Source organism: Lynx canadensis, chromosome B4 (genome assembly GCF_007474595.2).
Source record: "Lynx canadensis isolate LIC74 chromosome B4, mLynCan4.pri.v2, whole genome shotgun sequence".
Taxonomy (NCBI): domain Eukaryota; kingdom Metazoa; phylum Chordata; class Mammalia; order Carnivora; family Felidae; genus Lynx; species Lynx canadensis.
In genome coordinates this window covers 46377042-46399813 of record NC_044309.1, presented here as the reverse complement: position 1 = coordinate 46399813, position 22772 = coordinate 46377042, and the positions used below count along the sequence as shown (strand labels likewise).

The 22772-nt window shown below is 39.9% G+C and overlaps 1 long non-coding RNA gene across 1 annotated transcript in view; it reads right to left on the bottom strand.

Moving 5' to 3' along the window:
- Positions 1–21728, bottom strand: part of LOC115518476 — a 44088-nt gene extending 22360 nt beyond the window's left edge. Inside the window, exon 1 of the long non-coding RNA XR_003970277.1 lies at positions 21387–21728. This is a non-coding gene — a long non-coding RNA (uncharacterized LOC115518476). The remainder of the gene's footprint in view (positions 1–21386) is intronic.
- Positions 21729–22772: the final 1044 nt, after the last annotated feature.

Here is a 22772-nt window from a genome sequence, read left to right as displayed (position 1 = left end):
TTGATTACAGCTACAATGACCCTATTTTCAAATAAGATCACATTCACACGTACCAGGGATTAGAATCTAAACACATTTTGGGGGGAGACACGATTCTACCCAGTAGACAGCACTGCTTATCCTTCTGTTTCCTCTATACATAAATATGACAAGTGCAGAAACTACTCTACCATGAATCCAGAAATTACCAGGACTGGCTGAGAAGTGGGAAAAATGAAGAACTAGAATATCCTGGGTTCTAAAACCAACCTCCGTATTTGGTTGAGGTCCATACATTGCAGAAGTGGCAGGGAGAGAAAAATGTGTGCAATCTTGAGCAAAGGCATAACTTAGTGAATAGTTTTTTATATGTGGATATACGTTTAGCAGTAAATGTAACTCCAAAAGTACGGGAGAGACTAACCAACACAATAAGCACTGACACCATTTTTATGGGTCTATGGATTGCCATTTTCAGGTTTTGTTTATTTGTTTTCAGCTCATTTATGTTGCAAGGTCACTTACTAGGTGTCTCACTAGTTCCTCTACCTTAAATGCTTCCTCTCACTTCCCCAGCTCTTGTCTATTTTAGGACCCTCCATGTCCTCCATCCTCTGTGGAATCTTCCTGAATTTAGTCTTCAATTCATTCTACAAATATTCAGCGAGTGCCTATTATGTGCTAGGCACATTGCTTGGTGTTTAACGATGAGTAAAAATGCATTCAGTCCCACCTCTCATTGTGCTAATAATCAAGTGAGAGAAATAGATATCAATCAAATAACCAAATATAATACAGTGACAAGTGTTATAGCGATGCAGCAGCATGAAATCACAGTCTCCAATAAGAGGACTCGATCTGGTCAGTGATATTATGCAAGGCTTCCCTGAAGAAGGGAATGCTTGAGCTGAGATCTGAAGGATGGGTGGAAGCTGCATAGGTGAAGAGGGTAGCAGAGGAGAGCAGGTAGAGAAAATGGCATGTGCAAGGGTCCTGTGGCAGGCAAGAGCTTAGAAACAAAAAAGGCCACGGGGGAGAGAGGACAAGTAAAAGAGTTGCTGGAGAAGTCAGTGGAGCCATGCAGAGCCTTGCTAAGTGGCTTTGTCTTTATTCTTTCTTCAAAGAACAACCGAAAGACACTGAAGGTTAGGTGAGTTAGTTGTTGGTTTGTCTTTCTGACAGTTAACAAGGGTTGCTTCACCTAGATGGGAACTCTGGGAAAAGACCGGAATTAGTGACAAACATCTATTTGGGCTGACATGATCTGCCTCCTCTAAACTCATTTATTTTGTATTATTTGTATCCCCCTTACTTGGTTTACCAACTATGCAACCTTAAGCAAGCTATACTTGTTTGAGCTTTAGCTTCCTCTTCTGAAAAGGAAGATATTGATAATAGCTACCTTAAAGAACTTCTGAGCTTCTTAAATTAAATTCAGTAATGCACATAAAGCACTTAGAAAAACATCTGATACATAGCACGGGCTCAGAAATATTAGCTGTTGTTATTTTATTATTATATCTTAAGCATTATCTATTGATTTATTCTTTAATTACTTATGCCATATAATCAGCACTCCATTTTAATTTTCTTCAATCATCCTTTAATTGTGCCCTTCTGAATCTTAACCTTCCCATTAAGACTGAAAGCCCCTTAAAGGCAAAAACGGGTAGCTCTCTCATCATCTACTATGCTGCTGATCTAAATACGTGTTCATTCGTTAGATCTTCAGAGTTTGCTCTGCTTCTACTCCCATTTATTTTGAATCACAGAGGCAGCATAGGAAGGTGGAAGAATGATGTGGGCCGGTGGAAGAGGTAGAAGGGAGTGTGGTTCTAGTCATGGACGTTCATCTCTAGGGTCGGGTGGTCCAAAGAGCAGATGCCAAGGTGCGCTTAGAAACGCCTCAGGACGCAGAGACAGAAGTCGTCAGAATTGACATTTACCGAATCTCCACGATCAGTACTGAATTCGCTCTTAATCCTCCCAACAACTCTGAGGGTGGTGTTATTACTATGACCCCCCATTTCACAGTAAGAGAAAGTAAAACAGTGCCGAGAGCACTGTGCAGATAAGCACCCAGTGTGCCACAGCCCTCACATGCATAGCAAAAGCATGTCACTGAAGTCAAGACAGAGGACTTGCGGTCTCTGCCCCAGGATACCCCCTAGCCTCCCGGTTCTTCCGCAGTCTCCCCTACACTGGGCCTGCACCCCAGACAGCAGCGTGCTGCCCAGGTCAGGCAAAGCTGTGTTCTGCCCCACCTGGCTAGTGGCTTAAGGCAAATCACCTGAATCCTCTGTTTCCTCTTTCCCCATCTGACACACGGCGGGGAGGGGGATGAAAAGAGGGGACTTTCCTCGGAAATTTACTTTCATGGTGTAGAAGCAGGCTGTAGCTGCTCTCCATATTAACCTCCTCTCAACCGTTGGGGTGAGGTCAGACAAGCTTCTGTGCCGTACATTTGCTGGGTTTTCCTGGCCTCCATATTCCCACTACACCTCTGGTAGCTAGTGACTTGGTTTAATGCTGTGCTTTGTATAGTACTGTGCGCATTTTGGCATCTGATAAAAGTTAAATTAGAAAACCTTAATGTGGCATCACTGCATTTATTTTGGCTTCTAACTTGCAGAAGAGATCCTCATTTTAGGCCTTACTATTTTTCTAAAATTGGGGATGAAAAGGAAAACGAGCCAAGCCACTCTAAGGTAAATCGACAGAGAGCTGGAGGAGGACATAAATGAGTATTGTTAGCACTGACTACTTAGGGAACTCTTCTAAAGGAAAGTGGGATGGTCACGTACCATTTAACATGGTGGTACTCCCAGGTTCAGGTTCAACACCAACCAAACCTGTCTCGGATTTACTAGGTGTGGCAAAAAAAGAAGGAAAAAAAAATACTGCCTACAGGACAAACTGAATTGAAAATAACGGTATGAGTTAATTTTTTCGTCTTTAAAAGAAGAAGAAAGGGCAAAACAATAGGGACAGAAAACAACTGGGCATGAGGAAACTTTTGGGGGGTGATGGAAGTGTTCTAAAACTGGATTACAGTGATGACTATATAAATTTGTTAAAACTCATCAAACTGTGCAATAAAAATGGGTGATTTTTTTTACTACATAAATGATACCACAATAAAACATTAAACATTTTTTAATTAAAAAAATTCTGGGGGTGCCTGGGTGGCTCAGTCAGTTAAGCATCCGACTTCAGCTCAGGTCATGATCTTGCAGTTTGTGAGTTCGAGCCCCGCGTCGGGCTCTGTGCTGACAGCTCAGAGCCTGGAGCCTGCTTCAGATTCTGTGTCTCCCTCTCTCTCTGCCCCTCCCCTGCTTGCACTCTGTCTCTCTCTCAAAAATAAATAAACATATTTTAAAAAAAATTTTTTTTTAATTCTGAATGATTCCCAGACCAGAAAGAGTAAAGGTGAGATAGAATGGGAGGTGGAGAGTGGGATGGGAGGGGTGTCTGGAACAGGGCCAAAGTCAGCCTAGCATCCTGAATCTTCTAATCAACAAAAATTAAATGTCCCAAATCATTAGGAAATAGGTCATATAACTAAATAATAAATCATTTGTGAGACATTGGCTTCCACAGATTCTCATCTCTCTTTGATATGCAATTACCATTGCATCAATTACATCATAGTAATCTGCATACTTTTCACTCCAACTAGGTTGTAATCCCCTTAAGAGTAGACACTGATTTTGTATACTCCACAGTGCCTAGTGAGCTGAGGATAGTCATTCAATGGGTTATAGTTACATGTTATTTATTTTTTTTAATAGGTAAATTCATAGTATTCAAAACTCAAATGTTATATAAGAGTATGTGTGCGCACGTGTGTGTGTTGGGGGGGGGGGGGTTTGAAGACTTTCCCTTCCTCAGCACCCCCAAAATACCTGGTTTCCCTCCCTGGAGGTACCAATGTTACCTGTTACCTATTTCTTGTATATTCTTTGAGGGATATTTATTATATTATATATTATATATATATAAAGAAGGTGAAGGTAAATATATATTTTTTATACATTAAAACAGTGATAGTATATTATACACTCTGTACTATACCTTGCTTGGACTTTAGGCAATGACTAAGGTAAACAAGATTATAAGAAATGATGAGATTAATACTATACTCTGAGGAGAAATGGCTGATCGGTTCTAATTTAGTCTCCTTGCCAGGATAGGTCCCTGGGGAGGTTCAAGATAGTGAGGCAGGCAGAATTATGTCTTAACGACCAGGGGTGATAGTCTTACCAGAAATATGGAACTACGTGATTTCTCTTAAATCTTGGTACTATGGCTAGAGGAGGTATAGTATTGGACTAGGCTAAACCAGCCTTGCAATTAGCTCTAATTAAATAATATCTAATATCATATCTAATTGGTATCTAATATCATTTATATATCTATAAATTTATATATATCATTTATATATATTCATTTATATATATAAATGATCATTTATATATATATGTGTATATATATATATGTGTGTGTATATATATACACACACACACATATATATATATATATATATATAATGAGTGGCCTGGCATGGGATTGGTTTTAAAGCCCATGTTGGGTGACAGGGGTATCACTGAGCCCTGATATTGGGTCTTAAAGCCCAAGCAGGATTAGAAGAATGTCCCTGCATCATAGCTGCCCAGAATAGCAAGTTGGGAACTAAAAGGTGAGGAAAACATCCTTAGGGGGCCAGGGAGGGTGAAGGGAAAGATGGTCCATCGTGAAGAAATGGAGCCCAAGGAGATGAATAGTGTATCCCCACAGAAGGATGTCACAGTGTGAGGTGTCTGAGCCAGAGCAGGGTGAGGAGGGCATATGTGTGAAGGGATACTACCATGGGATGTTGGGGCCAAGCAGATGCGTATGTCTATGCTATGAGATAGGCTGGCACAAGACAGCAGAGTCTAAGCTGGGTGATGTCCCCACAGAGATAGCCTGGAGTAGGGTATTGGAACCCAGACAAGGTAGGGAAGGCATCCTCACCTGAAGGCAGCCTAGAGGTGAGAAGTCCAAGACCAAGTAGGGAGACTAAGATGTCCAAGCAGGGGGGTAACCTGGCATGGTGTGTGAGTGCCCAAATGGAGTGATGAAGTCATCTACTTAGTGGGGTTAGTAGCAGTTATGGAATATTGGTTCTATACAGAGGGATTGATCAGAAAATGAACTAATATGAAGGCTAGTAAGAGCCATCACTGTTGGAGAAGGAAGTTACACAAATAGAAAGGAAGAAAACTAGAATAAACCCTGTGCTGTTAGATTGGAATTGGAAATATTGGCATGAACTCATGTTTTCCAATATAGAAAGATAGATGCAGAAATAGAGATAAATGTGAACGTATGTCTAATATATGTATGTAATATATTTGTACGTACACAAACATATATTCTCTAACTCTGTCCACTGAGAGGGTCTAGGAACGGTGACACCGCAATAGCAATGACCACACATAGAGCCCAGATGTTGGTTTCTAAATGCCATTATGTACCAAAGGCCCCTTGAAGAAATGACTCTTCCTGGAAAGTATAAAATCTGCCTGGAATGCTTTGTGGTGCCAGAAATAAAAAAGTGTTCAAAGAATCTTGGGGATATATTAAAAGGACACAGAAGCCAGATGAAAGTAGGGCTCCCCTCTGGCCAAGTCTGGGATAGTTTGAGCTTCAACATAAATAATAAACAAAACAGGAAGCCTGGGGCGCCTGGGTGGCGCAGTCGGTTAAACGTCCGACTTCAGCCAGGTCACGATCTTGCAGTCCGTGAGTTCGAGCCCCGCGTCAGGCTCTGGGCTGATGGCTCAGAGCCTGGAGCCTGTTTCCGATTCTGTGTCTCCCTCTCTCTCTGCCCCTCCCCCGTTCATGCTCTGTCTCTCTCTGTCCCAAAAATAAATAAACGTTGAAAAAAAAAAAAAAAAAAAAAAAAAAAAAAAAAACCAGGAAGCCATAAATCCGTACTGATATAAAGAAATAAATTGAAAGCTTCATGAAGTGGGGGTATTTATAAGCTTACAAACCACCTCTCCATAAAAGTTACTAATTACAAGGGGGAAAAAAGTAACTGTATAGTGAAGAAGCCTCACAGAGACCACCATAATCAAAGGATCAAAGTGAACACAACAGTAATGAGAAAATCAAAATCAGGAGCCACCTCACAGGCTGCCATGAGAAAAACACAGCATCGATTCTCACATACTCAGTCAAAAGTGCATAACCCAAATCTAAGCAAAGGAAAAACATTCAATTCCAAACTGAGAAATACTCTACAGAATAACTGGCCTGCAGTTTTGAATGGAGTCTGAGGATTGGGTTGTAATAATGTGTCAGTGTTAACTTCCCGATTTTGATGGTCGCATTTAGGTTATGTAAGAGAATATACTTGTCTCTAGGAAATAAAAACAAAAGTACCCAGGGATGATGAAGCATCATGTCGACAACTTTCTCTCAAGTGGTTTAGGGGGAAGATGTTCCTTGCTATACTTGCCACAGTTCTATCAACTTGAAATTGTTTCAAAATTATAATTACTTTTTAAAACATGAATGGGGTTGTGGAGAGTCACAAGAGACCCACTCACACCCTAAAGATGAGAATAAGGGGGCTAATCTACAAGATCACAGTTTTGTTTTGTTTTTAAATCCATCAGAAATATGAGGACACAAAGAAACCTAAATAAACTAAATTTCAGTGTTATAAGGGCTTCTTCCTAGGAAATAAGAGAACCATAGAAGCTTTCATCTCTGAAAGAGTAGTGAAGGATAAAAAATCTGTAAGAGATAGGAACAGGAAGAGCAGCCGAACTTTCAATGGACTTTTAATGGCGTGGGTGGCAAGCTACAGAGCAAATCTGCACCTACCCACCCATGTTTTCCCATGGCCTTCACCAAATGCTCAGAGGTAATAACTCAAATTCTGGGGACAGAACAGCAGAGCTGAGAGAGGTCTCCTCGGGTATGCAGGTCTTCCCAAGTGCACAACTGCATAAGAAGAAAGCTGAGAGGAATACCTCTGAGTGCTCTTGGCCTTCAGGGAGAGCACTTCTGTGGCCCTCCAAAGACTGATGACAGAGCAGCAAGGCAGAGAGAAGTTTTCTTCTAAGGTGCATAAAGCCAGTAACATGACTGGAAAGCAAAGAGAGCTTCCCAGAAACATATACTTAGCAGCTGGGCTAGAAACAGAGCTTTCCATGGTTTGTGAAGCTGGTGGCTAGATATAAAGCAAAAAGAGATCTCTATGGTCTTACTAGTGTCAGATCTCAAGCTCTGCTAAAGGGAAAGTCCTGATCCTGCCCTCAAAACATTTGAGGCCAATGGTGATCTAAATGAAACTAAAATAGCAAAAAGCCCAGACCCATTTAAAATTCCAGCCTCCTATTGGGTGTGTCCTTTGTTGAGAATAAACATTACTTCAATTTTTATTTTCTGTCATACATATAATGTCCAGCATACAATCTAAAATTATAAGGCACATAAAGAGGGAAGAAAATATTATCCATTATCAAGAGAGGAAACAGCCAATGATAGCAGGCATAGAGCAGGCTTAAATTTTGTAATTATCAGACAGGGACTTTAAAATATCTTTGATAAATATGATAAAGGAATAGGGGCACCTGGGTGGCTCAGTTGGTTAAACGTCTGACTTTGGCTCAGGTCATGATCTCACGGTTTGACTCATGAGTTTGAGCCTCACATCAGGCTCTCTGCTGACAGCTCAGAGCCTGGAGCCTGCTTCAGATTCTGTGTCTCCCTCTCTCTCTCTGCCCCTCCCCTGTGCTCTCTCTCTCTCTCTTTCTCTCAAAAATAAACACACACAAAAAAAAGTTTTTTGGAAAAAATAGACACCATGCATAAACAAATGAGAAATTTTATCAAAAAGATAAGAGAGAGAGAGAGGGATGGTAGGAGGGAGAGAAAGAAAAGAAAGAAAGAAAGGAAGGAAGGAAGGAGGGAAGGAAGGAAGGAAGGAAGGAAGGAAGGAAGAAAGAAAGAAAGAAAGAAAGAAAGAAAGAAAGAAAGAAAGAAAGAAAAGGGGAGGGAGGAAGGAAAAGAGAGAGAGGAAGGGAGGAGGAAGGAAGGAAAAAGAAAAGGAGGGATGGGGTGTCTGGGTAGCTCAGGCATTTAAGCATCCCGACTCTTGGTTTTAGCTCAGGTCATGATCTCACAGTTCACAAGTTCGAGCCCTGCATCAGGCTCTGCACTGACAGTGCAGAGCTCTGCTTGGGATTCTTTCTCTCTCTCCCTCTCTCTTTGCCCCTCCCCTGTTCTTCATCATCATCATCATCATCTCTCTCTCTCTCTCTCTCTCAAAATAAATAAACTTTTAAGAAAGGAAGGAAGGAAGGAATTGCTAAAAATAAAAAATATGATATCAGAAAGGAAGAAGTCATTTGATGGTCTTAATTATGGGCACAGCAGAGGAAAGAATCAGTAAACCTAAAGACATATCAATAGAAATTATCCAAACTAAAACAGAAATAGAAAAGGGTGGGGGTGGAATAAAACAGAGCATCTAAGATGCTGGGATGATATTAAATGGACTAACGTATTTGTATTTGAAGTCCCAGAAAGAAAAGAGAGAAAGAATGAGACAATATTTGAAGAGATAATAGACACAAATTTTTCAAAATTGATTACAGAAATCAATCCACAGACCACAGTATCTCAGTGAACCTATCATAGTTAATGTACTGAAAAACAAAGATAAAAATAAAATCTTAAAAGCATCCAAAGGAAAAAAAAAGAACAATCATGAATGATGGCTGACTTCTTATCAGAAACAGTGGAGGTCAAAGGACAATAGAAAAGTTCTCTTAAAGAACTAAACAAAAAAAGAAACTCATCAACCTAGAAATCTATGTCTATTTCAAACATGAAGGTAAACTAAAGACATTTTCAGGCAAAGCTGGGGGAATTTATGTTCATAAAACCTGCTTTACAAGAAAGGAAAGGATACAGATTGAAGTGTATATCTGCAGGAAGGAATAAGAGCCCCAGAGACTATAAATATAGAGCTAAATATAAAAGACATCTATATGTTTTTTAAGACTGTTTAAAGACTGGCTGTTTAAGCAATACGATAATGACATATTTGTACAATATATAGCATATGGAAGTAAAATATATGACAATCAGGGCTCAAAGAATGGGAGTTTAGTAAATGAAATTATAGTGCCACAAGAGTCATGTATACATTGTTTAAGAACTAGGATGATGTTATTTAAAGGTAGACTGGGAAAAACTAGAGATATTTGTAATCTCTAGAAAAACCACCAAAGTAACAGGTGATGTTTAGCTAAAAAGTCAATGGTATATTTAAAAACATTCAATTTGTCTAAAAGAGGGCAGGAAAAGACGAACAGAGAAACAAATAGTAAGGACAAACAGGAACAAAATATCACCTAACCAAACTGTTTAGAATTAAACCTAAACATATCAATAGTTACATTAAATATAAATGAGCTAGCCTCCAATAAGAAAACAGAAATTTTCACACTGGGGAGAAAACACCCAGGTATCTGCTATTTGAAAGAAACACACTATAAATATAAAGACACAAAGAGGAAGGGGAGACCTAGAAAATTTTAAGAAACACACTCCAAAGTGTGGGGAGTCCTGAGAAGCAGGAGGAGGGCCTGCATGGAGGAGGGCCTCGCTTGTTCAGTTTTAAACTCCTGGGCTGTCCAGGAATCATGATGTGGGGTTGGTGCCCCCCACTTTATCCTTCTGAGGAACTCCCTCAAGAAAGAAGGGGAGTTGGCATGCTGGGCAGTCAACAAAGCAGCAAATGTCAACTCCATGCCCATAACTAGCTACATTTCCTTATCAGCATGAGAGGACCACTCCAACTACTTAGTTATTTCTAACCAACACAAAGCCCTTGACCTTTAAGTTGGCCCATGCAGTCTTATTTCAGATAAATATAAGACTTCTCTTAGGTTCTAGAAACAGTGAAAATAACTCACACAACTTCCGTGAACTCTTAGGGAACTGAGGAAAAATCTGTGGTTTGAAACTAGGATTTGGAAGCTGCACTAAATTCTAACAACCTATGTATCTAAAAACGTAAGAGTGGACTTATGTTTTCCCATTTCTACTTCAACCATGTAAGGAGCTTGGAAGTTGCACCCTAATAAGTTAAAGTTAAACACACTGATAAATCAACAATTCTTTTAGGGTCTATAAGAGAGGTGAGGATAATGTCAAACTGCTGCCCCCAAGATTGGAGAGAGATGAGTGAATACAGGAAGTCATGGCTTCCTGGAGGAGAGACTCAAAACAGAAACCATGGTGGGAACCACTGCCAGGGTAGGAAAACCTGAACTGTAACTGAGAGTGTGGACAACTCAGAGAGTTAAAACTCCAGGTGGTTGGGGCGGGGCACCTGGTGGCTTAGTCATCTGAGCATCCAACTCTTGATTTTGGCTCAGGTCGTGATCTCACGGTTCATGAGTTCAAGCCCTGCATTGGGCTTTGCACTAACAGCGCAGGGCATGCTTGGAATTCTCTCTTCCTCTCTATCTGCCCCTCCCCTGTTCACTCTCTGTCTCTCTGTCTCTCAAAATAAATAAATTATTATTTTTTTAAGTTTGAAAAAAAGAGGTGCCTGGGTGGCTCAGTCGGTTAAGTGTCAACTTCAGCTCAGGTCATGATCTCATGGTTTGTGAGTTCGAGCCCTGTGTCGGGCTCTATGCTGTCAGCTGGGAGCCTGGAGCCTGCTTCAGATTCTATGTCTCCCTCTCTCTCTGCCCTTCCCCCACTCGCACTCTGTCTCTCTCTCTCAAAAATAAATAAAACATTAAAAACAAATTTTTTTTAAGTTAAAAAAAAAAAACTCCAGGGGGCGCCTGGGTGGCTCAGTTGGTTGAGCCTCCAACTTCGGCTCAGGTCATGATCTTGCAGTTCATGAGTTCAAGGCCCATGTCGGACTCTGTGCTGACAGCTTAAAGCCTGGAGCCTGCTTCAGATTCTATGTCTCCCTCTCTCTGCCCCTCCCATGCTCATGCTATCTCTCTCTTGCTCTCTCTCTCTCTCTCGCTCTCAAAAACAAATAAACATTTAAAAAAATTTAAAAAAAAACAAAACTCCAGCCGGGCCCAGTCACAGGGGAGCCCCACATTTGTGAGATCTACCTCCAGGAGTTCAACCAGGTTCTCACAATGAATATAAGAGAAAAATCCTCCTGTGCTTCCAGCAGGGGGAAGGGAAGAAGAACGATTTGAAACACATCAGAGTATGCTGTTCTTCTTAATAAGGGCTATCTTCAAGAGAAACTAGTCAAACAGAGCCTAACCTACTAGGACGTTATCAGACCTTCAGTAATGTGGTAAGGTATAGGGAAAAGAGAAGTGTTCTATAGTCCTATGATTAGGTTTCAGTCCTTTAGTGAGCCTATGTCTCTGGACTGTGAACTTCAAGGTGTGTCTCAGTTTTTTTCCTCCCCCTTTAGATGAGACAGGATGGCTAGGGTGGGCTGGAGTTGGGTATTCCCCTTCTTCTACACAGAAAGCTAGGGTAGGCTGGAGTTGAGCTTCTCCAGCCTTCTATGTAGAAGAACCTTGAAGTGCACAGTGCAGAGACATAAACTCACTAAAGGGCTTTTATTCAGTACATCCTATCCAGCTATCAAGAAAAAACTACAAGGCATACCAAAAGGAAAAAAGAAAACAGAACTTGAAGACACAGATAAGCATCAAAACCAAACATGGCAAGAAGTTAAAATTATCAGAATGGGAATTCAAACAATTATGATTAACATGCTCAAGACTCTAATGGATAAAATAGACAGCATGCAAAAATAGATGGGCAACGTGTGCAGAGAGATATAAATCCTAAGAAAGAACATAAATGAAATGCTAGATATGAAAAACACTGTAACAGAAAAGAAGAATGCCTTTGATGGGTTTATAGACTAGACATAGCTGAGTAAAGAATATCTGAGCTTGAGGAAATCTTAGTACAAACTTCCAAACCTGAAAAGCAAAGAGAACACAAACTGAAAACAAAAGAAGAGAATGTCCAAGGACTGAAAAAATACAGACTATGTGAACAGACCGATACCTATTAAAGACATTTAATCAATAGTTAAAACCTTCCAAAACAGACCCAGACTTCTCTGGTGAAGTCTATCAAACATTTAAGGAAAAAAATTACACCAATCCTCTAAAATCTCTTTCAGAGGATGGAAGAGGTAATACTTCCTAATTCATTCTAAGACCGGCCTTACCCCATTACCAAAACCAGACACAGACATTACAAAAAAACTATAAATATCTCCCATGAACACAGAGCAAGAATTCTCAACAAAACATTAACAAACCAAAGTTAATATAAAAAAGTCAACTGAAGGGCACCTGGGTGGCTCAGTCAGTTAAGCATCCAACTTCAGCTCAGGTCATGATCTTGCAGTTCATGAGTTCAAGCCCCATGTCAGGCTCTGTGCTGACAGCTCAGAGCCTAGATCCTATTTCAGATTCTGTGTCTCCCCCTCTCTCTGCCCCTCCCCTGCTTGTGCTCACTCTCCCTCTCTCTCGCTTTCTCTCTCCCCCCAAAATAAAATAAAACATAAAAAAAATTTTTTTAAGTCAACTGATTTCCTAAATATCAGCAATGAACAAGTGGAATTTGACATTAAAAACACATTTATATGAGTACTCAGAATAAAATGAAAAGCTTAGATATAAATCTAATGAAACATATACAAGCTCCATGTAAAGAAAACTACAAACTCTGATGAACAAAATCAAAGAACTAAATAAATGAAGTGATATTCCATGTTCATGGATAAGAGACTCAATACCTTCAAGATATCAGCTCTTCCCAATTTGATCTATAGATTCCATCCAATCCCAATCCAATCCCAGCAAAATCCCCACAGTTACTACATTATTAAATCCAACAGTGTTCAACAACAACAAATCACAAGGCATACAAATAAAAAAGCATGGTCCATTCAAAGGGGAAGAAAATCAACAAAAATTGTCTCTGAAAAAGACAACAGATCTATGAGACAAAGACTTTAAAATAACTGCAAAGAACTAAGGGAAAATACAGAGAAAGTCAAGAAGATGATGTGTGAACATAATGGAAAGATCAATAAAAATAGAGACAACCTAAAAAGAAACCAAAAAGAAAATTGAGAGCTTAAAAAGTACAAGAACTGAAAGTAAAAATTCATTTGAGGGATTCAAAGGCAGATTTGAGAAGGCAGAAGAAAGAATCAGCAAACTTGAAGAGAAGAAATAGAAATTATCGGGTCTGAGGAACAGAAAGAAAAAAGATTGAAGAGTGAACAAAACCTAAGGTACCTGTGAAACACAACCTAGACAACCAACATTCACATGGAAGGGAGGAATCCCAAAAGGAGAAGAGAGAGAAAAGGAGGCAGAATATTTGAAGAAATAGTGGCTGAAAACTTCCCAAATTTGATGAAATACTTAAGTATAAATACCCAAAAAACTCAAAGAACTCCAAGTAAGGTGAACTCAAAGAGATCCACACACACCAAGACTATAATCAAACTTTCGAAAGCAAACACAGAATCTTAAAATCAGCAAGAGAGAAGCAAATTATCACATACAAGTGATCTTCAATAAATCCAGCATGTTTCTCATCAGAAACTTTGGAGCCAGAATACAGTACATTGACAAAAATACAAAAGACAGATAAGACGACAGGGAAGGGGAGGGGAGGGGAGGGAAGGGGAGGGAAGGGGAGGGAAGGGGAGGAGAAAAAAACCTGTCAACCATAAATCCTGTGTGTGGCAAACTGTTCTTCAAAAGTGAAGGAGAAATTAAGACATTTCCAGACAAACAAAAGCTAAGGGACCACTAGACCTGTCCTGCAAGAAATGCTTGAGATTCCTACAAGGTAAAATAAAAGGACACTACACAGTAGCTCAAAACCATATAGAGAAATAAAGATCTTAATATAGATAAATTAAGAAAAAAAAATATATATATAGGTAAATATATGGGCAATTATAAAAGCATAATTGTGTTAGTGTAAAAGCTAAAATTACTGTAACTTTGGTTTGTAACTCCAAATTTTGCTTTTTATATAATTTAAGAGTCCAATGTATTTAAAAGAATTAGTAGTTTATGTTTTGCGTACAAAATGTATAAAGATCTAATTTTGTGACAACAACCAAAAGGGGTGGGGACGGAGCTAAAGGAGCATAGTTTTTGTTTGTTATTGAAGTTAAGCTGGAATGATTTCAAGTTAGACTATTATAACTGTAAAATGTTAAATGTAATCCCCATAGTAACCACAAAGAAAATAGCTACAGAATATACATGAAAGGAATGTAAACATTTCACTACAAAAAAAAAAAAAAAAAAAAAAATCAGCTGAACAGAAAAGACCATGTAATAACAGAAATGAGAAATTTGAAAAGGGGGTGCCTGGGTGGCTCAGTTGGTTAGGCATCCAACTTTGGCTCAGGTCATGATCTCCCAGGTCATGAGTTTGAGCCCTACATCAGACTCTGTACTGACATCTCAGAGCCTGGAGCCTGCTTCAGATTCTGTGTCTCTCTCTACCCCTCCCCCACTCATTCTCTGTCTCTCTCTCTCTCTCTCAAAACTAAATAAACATTAAAAAAAAACTTTTTTTTTTTTAATTTTTTTTTCAACGTTTTTTATTTATTTTTGGGACAGAGAGAGACAGAGCATGAACGGGGGAGGGGCAGAGAGAGAGGGAGACACAGAATCGGAAACAGGCTCCAGGCTCTGAGCCATCAGCCCAGAGCCCGATGCGGGGCTCGAACTCACAGACCGCGAGATCGTGACCTGGCTGAAGTCGGACGCTTAACCGACTGCGCCACCCAGGCGCCCCAAAAAAACTTTTTTGTAATAAACTTAAAAAGCCATAAGGCATATAGAAAATAGCACAATGACAGAAGTAGGTCCCTTCTTATCAGTAATTATTTTACATGTAAATGGATTAAACCCTCCAGTCAAAAGACAGATTGGCAGAATGGATAAAACACAGTGATGTCAATTAATGCAGAAAAAGAATTTCACAAAATTGGACACCCTTTCATGATAAAAAACATTAAACAAACTAGGAACAAAAGGAAATTATCTCAACGTACCAAAAGCCATATATGAAAAACCCAGAGCAAACCTCATACGTGATGAAAGACTGAAAGCCTTCCCTCTAAGATCAGCAACAAGACAAACATGCCCATTTTCACCACGCCTATTCATCATAGTACTGGAAGCTCTAGCCAGAACAATTAAACAAGAGAACGAAATAAAAGGCATCCTTGGAGTGCCTGGGTGGCTCAATTAGGTAAGCATCGGACTCTTGATTTAGGCTCAGGTCATGATCTCATGTTCATGGGATTGAGTCCCATGTCAGGCTCTGTGCTGACAGTGTGGACCCTGGTTGGGATTCTCTCTCTCTTTCGCTCTCGCTCTTGCCCTCTCTCTGCCCCGTCCTTTCTTGTGAATGCATGCAACTGTGCTCTCTCTCTCAAAAATAAATACACATTTAAAAAAAAGAAAGAAAGAAAAGGCATCCAAATTGGAAAAAAGTAAAATTATCTCTGGAGGTGATATGATCTTCTACATAAAAATACCCTAAAGATAATCCTAGAAAAACTACTAGAATAAGTGAATTCAGCAAATTAGCAGGATACAAAGTCTAACACACAAAAATCAGTTGTATTTTCTGTACACTATTAATGAATAATCTGAAAAGGAAATTATAAAAACAGTTCCAGTTATAATAGCATCAAAAAAAATAAAATTCTAAAAAAATAAAATAAAATAAAATAAAATAAAATAAAATAAAATAAAATAAAATAAAATTCCTAGGAATCAACATCACCAAGAAAGTAAAAGTCTCATACAAGAAAACTATATACTAATTCTAAAAGAAATTAAAGAACACATATATAAATGGAAACACATCCCATGTTCATGGATTAGAACACTTAAAATTGTTAAAATGTCAATACTTCCTTGGGGTGCCTGGGTGGCTCAGTCAGTTCAGTATCCGACTTTGGATCAGGTTTTTTTGTTGTTGTTGTTTTTTTTTTTTTTTTTTTTTTTTTTTTTGGGACAGAGAGAGACAGAGCACGAACGGGGGAGGGGCAGAGAGAGAGGGAGACACAGAATTGGAAACAGGCTCCAGGCTCTGAGCCATCAGCCCAGAGCCCGACGCGGGGCTCGAACTCACGGACCGCGAGATCGTGACCTGGCTGAAGTCGGACGCTTAACCGACTGCGCCACCCAGGCGCCCCGGATCAGGTTTTGATCTCACAGTTTGTGAGTTTGAGTGCCACATCAGGCTCTGTCCTGATAGCTCAGAGCCTAGAGCCTACTTCAGATTCTGTGTGTCCCTTGCTCTCTGCCCCTCCCCCACTCATGCTCTATCTCTGTCTCTCTCTCTCTCTCAAAAATAAACATTAAAAAAATTTTTAATAAAAAAAAGGTCAATATTTCCCAAAGTCATCTATAGATTCAATGCAATCCCTTATCAAAATCCCAATTTTTTTTTTTTTTTTGCAGGAATGGAAAAACCATCCTAAAATTCATATGGAATCTCAAGGGACCCTAAATAGCAAAAACAATCTTTTTTTTTTCAATATATGAAGTTTATTGTCAAATTGGTTTCCATACAACACCCCAGTGCTCATCCCAAAAGGAAAACAATCTTGAAAAAGAAGAACAAAACTGGAAGATTCACATTTCCTGATTTCAAATCTTAGCACAAGCTACAGTAATCAATACAGTTTGGTATTGGCATAAAGACATACTTATAGACCAACGGAATAGAATAAAGAGCCCAGAAATAAATCCTCACATCTATGGTCAAATGGTCTTTGACAGGATGCCAAACCTTTCAATGGGGAAAGGATAGTCTTTTCAACAAATGTTGCTGGGAAAACTAGTTATCCACATGCAAAAGAATGAAGTTGACCCTTACCTAACACCACATACAAAAGTTAACTGAAAATGAATCAAGGACCTAAATGTAAATAAGACCTAAAACAATAAGACTCTTAGAAGAAAACATAGGACAAAGGCTTCATGACATTGGATTTGGTCATGATTTCTTAGCTGTGACACCAAAAGCCCAGGTAAAAGAAAAAGTAGACAAATTGGACTTCATGAAAAATTTAAAAATTTGTGCATCAAAAGACACTATCAGCAGAGTAAAAAGGCAACCCACAGAATGGGAGAAAGTATTTGCAAATCATATATCTGATATGGAATTAGTATCCAGAATATACAGAAAACTCCTAAAACTCAACCTCAAATAAAACAAAAACAAAAGCAAAAAAAAACCCCAAAAAACCAAACCCCAATTCAAAAATGGGCAAATGGAGAGGCAAAATGCGGTCTATACATACAATGGAATATTATCCTGTCTTTAAAGAGGAAGGAAATTCTTTAATATTCCATAATATGTATGAAACTTGAGGACATTGAACCAAGTGTAATAAACCAGTCACAAATAGACCAATACTGTATTATTCCACTTACATTAGGTAGTAAGAGTAGTCAAAACCATAAAGACAGAAAGTACAATGGTGGTTGCCAGGGACTGAGAGTTGGGGAAAATGGAGATTTATTGTTTAATGGATAGAGACTTTTAGATTTACAAGATGAAAAGAGTTAGGGGGATGGAGATGGTGGTGGTGTTTGCACAATAACATGAGTGTATTTAATACCACATAACTCTTAACTTTAAAATGGTTAAGATGGTAAATTTTGAGTATTTTATCACATTAAAAAAGAAGTGGGGGGAAAAACCTGCACAGGGATGTTTACAGCAGCTTTATTCATAATTGCCAAAATGTGGAAGCAACCAAGATGTCCTTCAGTAGGCAAATGGATAAACTATGATGCATCCAAACAATGCAATACTATTCAATACTAAAAAGAAAAGAGCTCTCAAGCTGTGAGAAGACATAGAGGAAACTTAAATACATATTATTAAGCGAACCCGGTCTCAAAAGGCTAAATACTGCATGATTCCAACTATATGACATACTGGAAAAGACAAAACGATGGAACCAGTAAAAATATCAGCGGTTGCCAGGGTTTGGGGTACAAGAAGGGATGAATAGGCAGAGCACAGAGGATTCCTAGAGCAGTGAAAATACTCTGTGTATTATAGAGGTAGATACATTTGTCCAAAGCCACAGAGTGCACAAGCCCAAGCGTGAACCCTGAGGTGATCTATGGACTTTGGGTGATTATGATGCGTCAGTGTAGGTTCATTGATGGTAACAAATGTACCTCTCTGGTGGGGGATGCTGATAATGGGGTATGTGTGTGTGAAAGGAGATATATGGGAAATCTCTGCACCTTCCTCTCAATTTTGCTGTGAACCTAAAACTGCTCTTAAAAAATAATTTAATTTAATTTAAAAAAGTCAAAAAAGGGCACCTGGGTGGCTCAGTTGGGTAAGCATCTGACTTCAGCTCAGGTCATATCTCACAGTTCATGGGTTCAAGCCCTGCATCAGGCTCTGTGCGGACAGCTTCAGATTCTGTGCCTCTCTCTTTCTGCCCTTCCCCTGCTCACGCTCTGTCTCTCTCTCTCTCCTCAAAAATAAACATTTAAAAAATTTTTAGAAATAAAAGAAGTTAAATATATATATATATGTAAGGATGTATCAAAGTTTTGTTTAAAAATTCATTTCAGAATGAAACATGAAATAATTTTTTTAAAGCAGTGTTGTCAGAATAATTCCCTAGAGGGGTGCCTGGGTGGCTAAGTTAAGCATTTGACTCTTGATCTCGACTCAGGTCATGATCTCACAGTTCATGAAATCAAGTCCCTCGTCAGGCTCTGTGCTGACAGCACAAAGCCTGCTTGGGATTCTCTCTCTCGCTCTCTCCCTCTCTCTCTCTCTCTCCCTCTCTCTCTCTCTCTCCCTCAAAATAAAGTTAAAAAAAAAAAAATTCCCTAGAGCCTTAAACCTTCCTGATAGTATACCTCTATTTAATGTCACTTTAACAAACTTCCATACTTGTACATATTCATTATAAATTGGTATTCCCATACTTTATGTACTTTATAAAACACAAAAATAGAAATTAGAGGATGAGTTTAAAATAAGGTATTAAAAAATTCTAGTATTTTCTTTCCACACCCCAACAAACTGTCATACACTCCCCTAGATGCATGTGCCCCACCATGGAAACCACCCTTCTAGGCCATAGGGGAGAGAGAAATGAGCCCTGGCCACAAGCCACTGGCCAGTGGGAAACCCAGGAAGTGTGGAGAATGGAGAAGGGGCAGGAAACGACTGTACTGCTGCTGAGTACCTTAAAACTCTGCAGTTTATGTATAGGCTATAACTCCTACAGGACACGCTTCTCCCCCTCCTTTCCTCTCTGTCCCTGTATCCTACCCAGGTGATCAACATAGAGGTGAGTCGCTCTTCTCCATTCCCACAGAAACTTCAGTCTGTCCCTTGTCCTCGTAGGAACTTTTGCCTCCTTCTAGGCTGCCCTTGGTGATCACACACAATTGGAGTTCACCTGGACAAAGATGCTGAAGAGGTGAGGTATGAATACGACTTACCCACACTCCTCCCAACATAGCACCTACAGCCTGGTTTGGAACAATACTGGCATTTATTAGGAAAATAGGTTAGGCCAATCAGGGTTTTCTAAAACACATTTCTGTCCCCCAACATCTTCCACTACTCTTCTCAAAAAAGAGACTCTACTCTTAAGACATTAGTCCTGAAAAGCAAGTATTTTCTTCCTTAGGCAGGGATTATGAACAAAATTCTACTAGAACTCTTTTGAAGAACAGGAGTCTATTTTAGTGTCTCTCTTTAAAGAGCTATAACCTCATAAGCACAATACAAAACCTATCCAAACTTATGGGGGTGCCTGGGTGGCTCAGTCAGTTAAGCATCCGACTCTTGATTTCCACTCAGGTCATGATCTCATAATTCAGGAGATCAAGCCCCCGCATCCAGCTCTGCACTGACAGCTTGGAGCCTGCTTAGGATTCTCTCCCTCTCTCTCTGCCCCTCCCCGCTTTCAAAATAATCTGAAAGAAATACTCAAACTTATAAACACACACATACTTTCCTTTACTCTAAGGAAAAATGAACAATCTAATCTGGTTCATCGCCAAGATCCTCTCAACCCTAAAATTCTGATTTTGTGTGAGGTTTTGCACGTGAATAGAATGGCAGAGTCCAAATGTCAAATTTATTCATTTTGTAGGAATGTGGTGAAAATATAAAACTACAGTGCCGAGAGGCATCTTTCTCACTTCCCCCTCACCCCCAGCCCTTTGAATTCCACCACAAATCGATGAAATGGAATCAGAAGCCACAGATTAACTATGATGTAACCGAATCTCTACTTCATTTTATTAGCCTAAGCCCACTTTATTAGCAAAAGTGCTTGAACACCCTTCGATGCATGCATGAAATCGTGGAAGATGCAGAATAAGAAATGACAAGGTTGTGGTTTTAACATATCGTAAACAAGCTTGTCCATGTTTCCTCACGAGATGAGTCATTACCTCCAGTAAATGCAGTAATATATGCCAAGCCCCTAGCAAATGCCTAGCACACAGCGGGCTCTCCACCGCCTTATGGTAAAGAATCACAAACAGACCATTACGTATGTACAAACAGAGTACGTCAAATAAGAAATCTTCTGGCGGTCCCCACTCTCTTGACCCACCCAGAAAACACAACAAGGATGTTGGCTTGAAGTTGGCGCTGCATTAAATAGGTTGGGTTAGAGTTTCTAAGAAGGCAGGTATTGAGCAGGAGTCACCCGCAGCCTCCTCCCGCAAAGGAATGCTTGGGAAGAGCCAGCACAGAAGTGAGAGAGAGCGGAGGTAGCCCAGTATTTCTGACCACCATGCCTTCTTAAGGAACCAGAGGGACATTTCCCCATCACTTGGAGCTGAAAGACGTCTTTAGGACAGAATGGACAAATGAGTAGCTCACCAGCTAACCAGCACCAAGCTGATGCGACAGAGGAGGGAGGGCAATAGATAAAGCTTATTAGATGGATATGCAGTAAGATAGAGGGATACAACACAAGGGGATTAATGGCTCAGAGAATTTACATTCATAAACACAAAGCACATGTACTGGGGTAGGAAGGGGGTGAATAACAGCACCCATAGGTTACAGGCTGGGGTGTGGGTTGAGGGAGGACATAAACAGAGGGCAAGCGACTTCATCAAAATCCCAGGAGGGAAGGGCACACTTCTGAAGGGAACAGAGCTGCCTGTAACATGAAAAGGGAATGTAGACTGAAACTGTGAAGACAGAATAGGAGAAGGCAACTTTGTGTTCTTACTACATCTGAACTTCAGCTTACTTCAGTCTCCCAAGGCCTGTCTTGTGGGTCAACCTAGATCTTGAAGGCTGAGCCTTTTACATACCTGTGGGGAGTTCTCATATGCACTCTGGCCCCCTTTCGTCACTGTGGGCCACACATGACATCAAGAGCCCTTGTGATCAGCCACCACGTCTCAGTCCCTGCTCAGTATTTATCCTTCTGCTCAGGATGAGAACTCCTGCCCATTCAGAGGTATCTTTTCTTCCTTCTGCCATCTACTGGTGGAAATGAAAATTTCATATTCTCCCCCCAGACTTCCCAATAGGTTAAGTCTGAAAGCTCATTTAGGTAATACTTATTTGCTGGTAGAAGAGATTTTTCCAAAAGAAAAAATATATATTATGGTTCAATCATTCATTCAGTAAGCACTTACTGAATGAATAATATGAAATTATAGACACACACACACACACACACACACACACACACACACACACAGTGTATATAGTATCAAGAGCAGAGTCCTGAAACCAAATTTTGCTTGACCCCTTATGTGCTATGTGACCTGGGCAAGCTACTTAGCTACTCTCCATCTGTAATCACAGTAACAATAATGATAATCATAATGGATAACACGTATTAATCATATGATAAGCCACAGTCTACCTCACTTAAACCTCACAACCCCGTGAGGAAGGTATATCGCTATCTGCATTTCTTCAGGTAAGACTGAAACACAAAAAGGCTGAAAAACTTGCCCACAGTCCCAAAACTCTTAAGGAGCAGATTTGACAGTCTGCCCTTACAGCTTATAATGGGAACAATAATATCTACCTTTCAGGATTATTCAAGGAACTAGAGACAACACATGTAAAATTGCCAACAGAGTATGTTCCAGAAAATGACAGATATTGGACAAATGCTGTGTGCTAGGACCTATGAGATGTTAAAATTACATCCACAAATAAGCCATGGTCCCTCCCCTCTAGACAAGCATAATCACAACACAATGCTAAGACAAATCCTGAATTTACCTAAGGCTGAGTTCAGCAAAAACAGCATCTGACTTTTTTCTTCAGTGTTGTCTTCCTGGTACCCGGCACTGTAGCTGGGATACAGCAGACACCGGAAGGGAGGGAGACAACAGAATTTAAAAACACAAAACACAAAACTAGGTTCAAGACTCTGTGAGGCAGATAGGACGGATGATCTTATTTCCATGTTAGCGAAGAGAAAACTGAGGTTCAGTAACTCCCATGAGGTCACATAGTAACAGTCAATAGGTCTTTTGACTAACATTTTGCCTATATACTCTGTTGCATTCCCTCATCCTTCTGGCTTCTTCCAGCACCAACATGGCACCCATAGGTTAATGAAAATATCAGGTGGAGGGATGGCTTGTAAGCAAAAACTTCCAAGAGTATGAGCAGACATCAGGGTCCACATCCTAGAGATTACATGGTCCCACATGAGCCCATTTTCTTCCTGT